Source organism: Pagrus major, chromosome 6 (assembly GCF_040436345.1).
Source record: "Pagrus major chromosome 6, Pma_NU_1.0".
Taxonomy (NCBI): Eukaryota; Metazoa; Chordata; class Actinopteri; order Spariformes; family Sparidae; genus Pagrus; species Pagrus major.
Window position 1 is genome coordinate 32212385 of NC_133220.1, and position 12130 is coordinate 32224514.

The following is a 12130-nucleotide window of genomic DNA, read 5'->3' on the forward strand; positions in this document are numbered from 1 at the left end:
CAAACTGGGGTTCAGTATCTTGTTGAACTACTGACCCTCCCATTGGTGGAAACCGCTCTACCTCCTGAGCCACAGCTGTCCCAGGATTGGGTGGATTAGCATGTTTTTTATATGTCGGGATTAGTTTTTGAGGGAGTTTTCACCTTCTTTGGACACTTGATGGGGACAGGCTGACTGACAACACAACAGACACCTCTCGAGATTTGATACTGTAAGTCAACTTCATCATACTATTATACTGTATACTTAACATGTCTATTTTTTACTTAAACATCTGATAGCGTTTTGAGATCGACTTACATCCAAAACCCAACAACATTTTCTTTTTCTTCATATTTTAGGATCAAGATTCAGGGTATTCATCCATAAAATCATGGAAATGACAGGAAATGAGTGAGCATGGCCTGACACATCAGCAGCATCATGAAGTTCCTCTCCTCTTCAGCTATGGCTGATTTCTGATGGTACAACTACAGATTCTTTATATGATCTGTATTACTACCCCTCACCTCTGAACCCAAGAACAGAATCCCCTGGCTTTTTCTGTACTGAGAGATATACTGTACCTCTGAGTTTAGCCACAACAGGTCAGTAGAGTGAACATACCAAATCTGTGTGTGCCTCTCACATGTGCTGTCCCTTCCCGTGCGTGCGTGTGCTGGTAATTGGGGATCGTGGGGTTCGCGCTGTGGTTTTTCCGTGGAACTGTGATTCCGACTGGAAATACCAGAGCTTTGACCTCACACAGAAAAGATCCCCGACCCTAAATCCCTGTCTGCCATCTGATAGTCCAACACAGAGACACGCTGAGGTGTACAGAGGAAAACCACAAAGACCGGTGGACAGTTGGGGATGTAGGGGCACAGCTGATGAGCGGCCGGTAATCAGGGTCAACATTACATAAATGTTCACCATATGTTCAAATGACAGAACGCTTTATTATACAGATGTATCTTCAAGAGTGTAAAATATGTTGCAAAAAATCCAAGGAAGTCACAGAGAGGTGTTCGATATGGCACTGTGGAAAAGCTCTAGAGTGCTCCCATGCAGCAGATGAGACCTGGATGGCACCCGTAGTAAAAGCTCAGGGAAGACTTTCTACACCAACGACTTAGTCTTCATCATTGAAGTTTTTTCTTCTGTAAGATTGAAAACTATTATTTTCCTTCTGATAAGGCATAAATACGTTGAAATTATTTAGACTTATAGAAGGCACAAAGACCAATGTCATTTTGGGGCAGGGCAATGAGCAGCACAAGCAGTTCTCAGTTTGGTATTTTCCTGACCTTGAAATTGGTTTTGCCGTCTGTGTGGTATTTTGGTGCCCAGCGCAGGTGGCAGGGGAGGAACAAACATGTCGGCGTTCCATTTAAATGAGGCAGTTCTTGGTAGTTTGCCGGAAAGTGTGTCTTGCTGAGAATAGACAACACTTCACTTTGGTAAATATTTTCAGCAAATGTGCATAAATATCAGAATAATGCATATGAGGTACATAAAGTAATTTAATTAAGCACTCCCTAGTCAGTGAATGTGTTTAAATTGGTATTAAAAAATGAAAATTATTATGGTAAAAAATGTACTGATGATATGTTGGTAAATCTTCTGCATGTTGCGTCATGACACACAACAGTCCACTGGGTTTACCTTGATGACATCACAAACAAATGACACCAGGCTGCTTTAAAAACAACCTCTCCACTCATGAGGCTGGTCTGTTACAACTGCAGGAGATGTTGGATTACAGTTGACTCATCGAGTCTCCTTTACATTTATCTTGCATTATGAAGCAAGCATTTATATAAACAAGATATGATATAACCATTTACAATGTGAACAGCAGAATAGCATCAGATTGATGTAATCATAAAAAATGCTTCAAGGTATTACTTAAGTATTTTCTTATTTAAAGGTACTTTTCAATAGAAAAGTTGATTTTTGAGTCTAATTTCCAACTCTTTAGGACGACCAAAGTGTCAGTATTTGAAAATCAACTTTTATTACAGATAGGACCTTTAAAAACCACACACCATTTGCCTTGCATCGTGCTGCTCTGCTCCATCAAGACACCAGTAGAAGCTGTTTCTTCATTTGATGGACTGATCACTGTGATTGGCTCAGTTGTTTCAGAGCAATGAGATGTGACTTCTGAGAGTGTACTGTACATATTAATCACCCCACCCTCCAATCAGTTCACCTCTTCATACCAGCTCGTTTGCACTTTGCCCTGCTGCACATAGAGTATGTGAACCAAAAGAGCAGGTGTGCATGGAGACGCCCACACAGTCCAAGCACCCAAGACCTACAGCATTACAGCATACTTGCCTGATTCAATTAGAGAATATGAGTTATTTCCAGGTTAATCTGAATGTGTATACATAAAGAGCATCTACATACAGTAGTTTTATCATTGCCTTGCCTTGTTGAAGCATCCCAGACTTTGCTGTGTCCTCCCTATTTCTAAAATGAAAAAGATGCTCATAACTTTTATGCTCTATTCTTATTTCTTATTGCAACAAGGGTCCTTCTGAGATCTTGAAGTTCTTGAATATGTCTCAAGATCTTTGAAAGGTCACGGAGCACGTGGGAAAGAGAGTAAATACTGCTGTTACACACACATAGCTTTGTATGTATGTACATATGAATTGTATGAGTGTGTATGTGCGTGCACGATGTTGCCTGGGCAGCCAAAGAGGAGCACGCTTGTGGTAAATCCCTGATGGCTGAGTCGTGGTGACAGTGAGAGGTGATGTGGTTCAGCACCCTCAGAAAACAGGGGAATGAACTAAATTAAATTCAGCTGCAAGTGTGTGTGTGAGTGTGTGTGTGTTTATGTGTGGGCCAAAATGACACTGGGCTGGACCGGGAAGGGAAACCCGTGGTGAGAGCGAGGCCCGGCAGGCTGGAGCTGTCGGCTGTTGTTGTTTTCACACCAGCACTGTGGTTAATGCCTAGAATACTTGGACAAACCTTCTACAGCTGAAGGCAACTATCTGATTTCCTGTGTGCTGCACAAACGCCTCTGATAAGGTAGGAGAGCGTACCCCGAGGACCTGGACCTCTCAACAAGTTGACACACACACTTACAGAGCAATATGCTGCTTATCGCCTCAACCATGGTATAGAACAGTCCTGTCAACATGCACATGGGAAATTGGTACTTTCAACACAAACACACAGTTTTTCCTCACTTTCCTTCCACTCGTGAGGAAACTGTTCACTGCTGAGTGACGCAGAGGAATAAACACATACATAGTTGTGGCTTCTGTCACCAGAAACGGAGGAAGTCACAGCCAGTAAATGTGGGGAGAGAGAGGGCCAGCCAACCCCAGAGCCAGCACCTATGTAGTCAATGACCTCGACCTTCTCTCTCCAACTTTTTCCCTTAGTGTGGAATAACCAGTGTGTGTAACCTAGGTAGGATAGAAGTGAAGGGGTACTATATGGGGGTCAATGCTAGATAGTGACCGTAGATTTGCGTAACTCGTACAAGATTTTTATGTTGTTTGTTGATTGTGCACATTGTACAAACTAATTGTGTTTTATGATGTGGAAACACTGTGGTTAAGGTCTGGTTGGGTTTAGGTAAACAAGGGTTAGGTAAACTCTCGTGAGATCTTTTGCAGGTCTGGGGTTACCATCTAGACACGACCCTTTAAGAGAGGTTGTAAGTTTTTAGTAATGCAAGCAACATGGCTGTAGGGATGGCAATGTCAGACCATCGGTAAGTCAGTCAGTTGGTAAGTCTACCAAGTGTTAGTGTAAATATTCGTGGTGCCCAGATGATGAATCCTTATGGTGACTCCCAAACTTTTCCTCTCATGTCACCAGCACATCAATGTTTTCACTTATCTTGTGTAATATCTCAACATCTAATGATGCATTAGCACATTTTGTAAAGACATTCATGGTTCCCAGAGGAGGTATTTTAATGACCCTGAAAATCTTTGCAAATCAAGAGGATCCTATTGGATGGATTGTACTGAAATTTGGTACAGATAATTCATGGCTTCTTTTGAATGGTTTGTCATAACTTTGGTGTTCCCCTGGTTTTCATCTACAGCCATTATCTGATCAAACTTTAGGTTTGATCAAATTCCTGCAAAATTAATGACATTCTCATCAGGTTTAAATGCAAATCTACATTTTTTTACCCTGGTAACAAAAAAAAAAGAACCGAAAAGATTCTATTTCTTTAAGAAACTTAAGAAGATTAAATTCTGGTGTTAAGTTCTCGTCAACTTTTACAGAGGAGTAACAGAAAGTATTCTGACTGGTTCGTGTCGGCCCAGAACAGGAAGCTTCTGCAGCGGTTGATTAAAACTGCCCAGAACATCACTGGTACACATTTACCGAGCATCAGTGATAACAGTGAAGTGAGCTGTCTGCACAGAGCCCAAAGATACTAAATGATAACACCCACCCAGCCACAGTCTGTTCACCCTGCTGCCATCTGGCAAGAGGTACAGAAGTATCTGCTGCCATACCACCAGACTACAGAGCAGCTTCTTTCCTCAGACTGAGTGTAAACTAACCTGGTTACACCCCGCCTTTCTGAAACCCCGCTGTTCCGAAAATAGACTTCCATTCTTCGTAATGGTGTGGTTTGCCATTTTTTCTAAAGACCCCGCTATTCCGAAAAGGCTATTGGGGAACCCCTGATCCTAACCCTAACCCTAACCCTATTGGGAAGTAATTGGAACTTGAAAGTCGGATTTGGAACAGCGGTGTTTCGGGATGGAGGGGTGTCACAATGGAGGTGTTTCGGAATGGACCGGCCGTCCCAACTAACCTTAAACCCAGAACCTCGAACATGGTAAACATTATACCTGTTAATCATCAGAATGTTAGCATGTTATTGTGAGCATGTTAGCATGCTGACAGTAGCATTTAGCTCAGATCTCCACTGTGCCTAAGTTCAGCCTCAAAGAGCTGCTAGCATGTCTGTAGAGTGTTAGTCTTGTCAGAGAGATAGCTGTTAGCCTACATCTATCAAGGCTTTTTTTGAATATTATCAAAGTGAGAGAAGACTGGAGCCTTAATTTTGCAAAACTGTACATACAAGTTAGCATAGTAGCTTAGCTTATGTTATAGGCTAAGAGGGCGTATTGGAAAGTCTTGTTTCACTACTCAGAGGCAGTAAAAAGACTGAAGTTCCCATTATATCACTGTTTCAGATGAGATTGTCTCCAGACTTCCTTCATGCTTGTTAATCTCATGGAGACAAAGCCATTTTCAAGGTCTAATTATAATTTGATCAGATTCCACCCAACTGTCCAGGACTGTGTTTTGATTATTTTTGTATGAGATGTCTGAGCAGAGACATCATTCCACTGTGGTGTGGGAAGTCTATAAAACCTGCAGTGAAACTCGCCTCGCCCTGTCTGCAATCATAACTCAGAAAATTTCACCAGTATGACTTTCAGTGTCCCTTCATGGTCAGAACCCTGTTCCGGTGGCACAAGAGGAGCACTCTGTGGCAGCAGATTTTTCCAGCCTTTATGCCAGCTTGAGTGTGTGCACGTCGGTTGAAGTGTGTGGTCAGTGTTGCCTTTTTGCTGAAAGCCAAAGCTCTTCCAAAGCCACAGACAAAGCCACAGCAGGTGGATGGGTAGCAGGGTGGAGGAGAGGAGGGAGGGGCGCGGGAGGTTACAGAGGGCTCAATGCCTCTCCTCATCACGCTCCTCGACTCTGAAGAAAGGGCTGATTAATCGGAGCCTAATAGGATGGAGGGGCCACACTCATCCTTTTACTGATGCTGGACAGGCCGGCAGGACACCGGCTGACTGACAGACGAGAAAGTGAGGAGAAAAACTTCTGAGGATTTGGGAAAATAATACCTTACATCTACAGGGCAAATAACAAAAAGTATATATTTTTCTTCTAAGTATGAGACTGAAGATTAATAACCTCCCAAAGAACAATGTTTAGGCTATCCTCCGCCCTGTCTAACTTCTAATTCATTTCAAGTGTAATTATTGAGAGAGTTATTACTGTCTTGATGATATAAGGTAAAAAGTTCCTGCCTGGATATATTCACACTGCTTTCATTTCATTAAGTGAGAGAAAGAGCTCATACAGAAATTGCAGAAGATTGTTATTGTCTTCTAAAATGACCCATAGCGATTGGGTAAAACTAGGAGTACACTTTGGGTCTGTGAAATAGCCAACATTGACATATTACCACCTTATAAATTTGTTAGGGTGAACAGGTTAGCAAATATTAGCCTAATGACATATTTAGCAGAAGCTAAATCTGCACACTATTCATCCTCCTCTAGTTGTCGTTCTTAACCAACTACTCAGAGGAAATATTTGTCTTTAGTCTACTGTGCTTCCAGCTAGACACTAACTTCATCTATCTGCTCAGCTAGTTGCTTACTCTACGAGCATCTCGTGACTATGTTAGCCGCTATTAGCATTACACACTATTCTCCGAATGTGAAGTTGCAGTCTGGTAATGTAAGTGGCAGGTTTTGACAAGAAAGAAGAATGTGAGACATTAAAGACATCTCTGTTTCCTCTACATTCATTTTATTCCTTTTTGTTTTAAACTGTCCATAGTGAGTCTGACAGTGTTATAGCAGTGCAGTAATAACTTGGTGGTGTACCCTTTCAATCAGCTATATCAGCGTTGTTGAGTGATTAAGTCAAAAACAGTCCCATACACACTGCAGCCTCAACATCACTGGACTATGCACTAGTTGGTTAAGATTTTTGCTGATAAAGCATCACCCTGTTAGACAGACTGAGGGTGCCAGGGACAGGGCCCATGGGTGACCCATTGACTGCTATGGTCCTATGACGCCTGCCAGGCTTTGTAATGGACGCCTCTCAGGTCTTCTCAACCAAGCTCAGTCTGGCCCCTGGACCCTAGCAAGGCCTCTGGGAGCCCGCTGTTGAGTCCCCATTGTCTGTGTAAGTGTGTGTGTGTGTGTGTGTGTGTGTGAGGTGTATGTATGTGTGTGTGTCCAAAGGGGTCTTTGGAGGCCTCCTGGGGGCCAGTGACTCCTCTTTGTCTCCGGTTGGCCTGCTGTCAGAGTGTCTTTGTTATGACAGTTGGGCTGCTTTTATACAGACTAAATCACCACTCTCAGCTGTTCATTTACTGGCCTAACCCCAGACAGCCCTCGTGACACCTAACACACACACTCTCTCTCTCTCTCTCTCTCTCTCTCTCTCTCACACACACACACACACACACACACCTCTAACATCATCCTCTTCTACTTCATTGCATCCCTCCACTTCTATCACCAGGAATCAAGTCCACATCAGCCCTGTGAAAATCTCTTTCTGCTAAGTAGAAGGAGAAAGGAGAAGAGGATGAAACGAAAAGGAGGATGAGGAGGAAGGGTAACAAAGCGAAGGAGGGGAGGGAGGAGGCCAAAGGGCGTTTGACCTCTGACATTTGTGTTGTGGCTGGGGCACGGGGGGGGTCAGAGGACGCAACAACCCAGGCTAATCAGTAACTACGGGCTAGATACGACACACAAATAGACAGAAGAGAAGCACAAAACAAATCCAGTCCACTGAAATCTGATTTATCTGTGTGACGGGAATTGAACCTGTGTTGTAAAAGCAGTAAAATAACAATAATAGTTATATTGTAATCATGGCAATAAAACACAAAGACAACAGATTCCCTCTGAGATCAGTGAGTCCCTACAGAGGTTAAAGCAGAGTAATAATTGGGTCCATCAGGAAGAAAAACATAAATTGGGCCAAGGGAATGTTTCAAATAAGTAATAATACAGCAGTAGATCACATTAAGAAAACTGAATCAACAAGTTAGAAGTCATTTTATCCCTACCTCCTCTTAGCTATGAATCAAGTCGTGAATCAAAACAAAAATGAAGCTATTATTCTGTGTAATTACTCACAACCATCATCAGATTATTTTTGGCTGATTATGTTTCACTTGATTGGAGGAAAATTAGACTTCAGGACTCATCAGTGTGATAAATGGCTGATAGAGTGCAGAGAGAAAGTCAACATGATGTCATCATTGATCTCTATAGTCAATATTGAACAGCATTGATCCAGCTTGTGTTTGAAGACAGAAGGCAGGGAATGCACACAACATGTTGACCTTTAACCTGCTTTAAGACGTTTATTTTATTTTATTTTATTTATTTATTTATTTATTTATTTTTTTTACGTACATTTCTGGATAAATCTTAACACAGGCTACAGACAGACCTGCTCATTCACCTCCTTGTATACATGATTCTAGCATTATGAAGTTTTCTTATTATCTGCAGCAGTGCAGGAATGCCTGTGGTCATTATCATACCTGTAGTTTGGTTCATTTAGTCAGGACACCCTCTAACAGTAAAAGAAAATAGATTTTTGCCTTTCAGTTCTGGTCCAGTGTCCTGCTCCAACTTACTCAATCAGTAGACTGAAAAGTTACTCACTGATTGGACAGTTTTGGTCCTGAAATCTGCATCATCAGTGTGTCCTAGAAATTAATTTCCTGACTGAGAGAAGGTCACACAGCACTTTACTGCACCTGATTTGTTTAATTGTGTTCTTTGTCTCCCAAAGAAATTATTTCATCAGCCTCATTCATTCACTTCTTCTTAAGGAACTGCCAAAACACACTGACTTGGACACACTTCTGTTTCAACTCCTTTCACTTTCTGATTGATCAGGAAAAAGTCCCTGCACAAATGTGTTGATGTGCTTGCAAGCTACCATGGTTACCAGATGATCTTGTATTTACTGGCACACGGATCACTTGAAAGGCCATAAACAGGAGATAGATTTAATGATAGTTCAGCTGTTGGATTCATGCTAAAATCACGTATCATAATAGGCTGCGTGTTGGTCTGCTTTGCTTTCATACCACAGACAAACCACTCCAGTGTGTGATGGAACGGACCAGCGTACTAAGACAGGATCCATTCACTTGTTTAATTGGCACCAAAGTTCGCTTTCAGTTCAGTTTTAATTTCACGTCAAATGAATTAGATATAATCCCATATTTTATTTTCTCCCAACAGAAATGAGGATGAGCCCAGTTTGGTTTCTTAACGTCTTTATTTACCACTCTGCTGGATGTGACTTTCCATATCGATCAGGACAATCAAATAGTTTATCCTTCTCATTAACAGAGACTTTCCCTTTCATTCCATCTGGTATGAAAGTCATTCACAAGTTAGAGAATTATCAGAAATCTGGCTGAAGGGTTTTAATGCTACACTACCCTGGTGGTACTCTGGTACAACCCTTGTACTCGAGTACTAGTAATTTTCAGGTTTTCAAATCCAGGATAAGCGCTTATGTAGATTTCTGAAAGCTTGTCATGGTGCTTAAATATGCAAAGACAAAACCAAATCTCAATTCTGCCATAACCTGATCTTAACAGCGTCCTACTGCACATGTATGGTTTACCTCAACACCAGTTCTCCTCCCCACCCTCCTCTTCAAACATCTCCCGTCTCTCTAACTCCCTTCAGGCAGCATGATGTATGAGGTCCATCTCGAGAAACCAGGAGAGAGGAAGAGACTTGTCAGAATTGTCATAACTCTTCCAGGGGTCACACACACACTCTTTTTGTGTGTGTGTGTGAGTGTGAACAGTTCATTTGTGCACGACTGTGTGTGTCGCCTGAGAGTAAATGTTAGAGGGCCGAGCGGCATTAGTGTTACCGGGGTGATGGCACAGGAGTGTAAAGCCAGGGGCAATATAAAACCTGTGCTTTCCCAGAATGCCTTTGTGCCGGGCGTGTGTGCCAGCTCCTGTTGCCATGGGGATGAGGGGGTCGTTGGGGTAACACGTCCTGACTCGGACCTTTTCTCTCATGACCCCCTTTTCAGTGTGTTTCATGTGTCCAGCGAGAACACACACCGTCCATGCTGTCCGTCTCTCTCTCTCTCTCACTGTCTCTATCTGTCACACACAGTCATGCGCAGATGTGTGTGTGTGTGTGTGTGTGTGTGTGTGTGTGTGGGCTGCCTGCACAGTGTGTGTAGCGAGCCCAGATGTCTGGGGCTCCATGGGGGATAATGGTTTCTTTCACAGGCAATGGTGTATGTGTGTGTGTGTGTGTGTATGTGTGTGTGTGTATGTGTATGTGTGTGTGTGTGTGTGACAGAGAGAGAGAGATTTTGAATGAACATGAGTGTGTGAGCTTGTGTCTCCCTCAGCAGCGGCACATGCTCACAGGGATCTCACTTCAACAAACTGAATGGAAGTTAGTTACAAAACACACACACACAAACAAAGCACTGGAGAGGAAGCAGTGGGTTGAAACTGCCGAGTGCTGGCGCGAGTGCTCGCATGCTTGTGTGTTTTGTGCAAATTAGATTTGATCCTGATTGTGAGCAGCAGAGGATACTTCAGGACACAGCAGGAGTTCAGTTCACAGCTGCAGACGGAGGATTCAGTCAAAACTCCACACGTCCACTGACAGCTGTGTGACTGCTTCACATATACAAACTCTGAAATACAGCAGGTTAATCACATATTATAAATATATTAGAGAAAATAATACCTCCCAAGTTGATAATTAGTGTTCAGAGATTTAAGTCCTGGCTGATTTGGCTACACCTGCAGTTACTGGTCGTAACACTGAAAAGGTTTTGTTAATACTGTCACATAGTTCTATTAGAAAAGACCCATTCATCAATCATCAGAGGCAGAAAATGGGCTTTCAGCAGCATTTAACATGCAGAGGTTCCCTTGAATCCTTTGTACATGTGCATGGGATCTGAATCCAGTGTGGGAATGCTACATAGAGAGGTAACTGATGGATATAAACACATGTCATGGCTACAGCAGAAAAAATACTAGCTGGAAAAAGTATTAAAAAAATGTGTTAATATATTATAGGAATATTACTTTAAATATTATTATATTTGACAAGAAACACTTCAAACTGTGTTATTTGAAAACATGCATAAGTAAAATGTTTGATTTGATTAATGAATGCTTCCAGACCAGCATATGTAAAGATGTAAGAAAAACATTTTTATTTTTGTGTATTTATTTTATAAAAAATTCTGCTTTCCTACAAGATTATACATCACGCTAAAATATTATACAACACAAAAAAAATACACTAATAAACCACAGCAACAAGGAATTATTTGGAGCCACAACTTTACCACAACCATAGTAGAGACTGTTCACTGTACTGAGGCTTTATTCCCCCATAACAATCAAATAAGTAGCTAATATGTCCAATATTACATTAAACACACTTTATAATAACTGTAACTGAGACACTTGAGGCTTCGTTTATATATATATACAGTATATCGCTTTGTATGTAGAAATTGATTTATGCATAGAACAAATGCTTAACAGTGGGGTAGCATTTAGCTTCTGTAATAACGTAGCCTTAGTGTTTGGTAAACATGACATATCATTTGTGGCCATACTATTTTATTTTGGAGGGAAGGGTTTAGCATTTTTCTGAGTCAAGGTGTATTAGATAGGAGAATGTTAGTCCCACCTGCACCTTCTACAACATTTAAAAGTTTCTATTGTGTTGATGTTAAAAGATAATAATCCAAGTATATGTGTTTCTAATAGGAAGATAAAACAACATATTCTGCTGCATGCACACTTTTATTTACTTAGCCTATTGAATTCTGTTGAGAAAACATACTTTCTTCAGATGAGACTTCTGCGCACATTTTTTACTTATAATGTTGTATTTTAATTGCGTTAATTGCTAATTTTGCTTAATTAAATAATCTAAACACTTCTTCCACTATTGTTGATAATCAACTGTGAGTAAAAATGTCCATAAAAGCAGATATATTATTTGAGAACAGTTTACTCACTGGGCGCTGTCTCTCTCTCTGCTGCACCTCATTTCACTCTGGTTTGGCTGCTGCTGTTTTTATGTTGTGTGCATGTTGTTTCCATTAACAAGCCATTTAGTTTGGTTTTGACATCGCAGGTCTCATATGAGTTTCTGCTGCAACTCAATTCATTGAAGGGATTTCCTTTAATCAAGGCTTTTTTCTTCTCTGGGAAAGCTTGAATGTGGAAGCCGTACAACTTAACCCTTCAATATGCGAGTCCTCCCGGCCATATGGTACAGCACAAAATTATACTGAAGTCAACCTGACCAAGCCATCTGTAGTACTTTAGTAGTTTAAAGCATGAATTCCC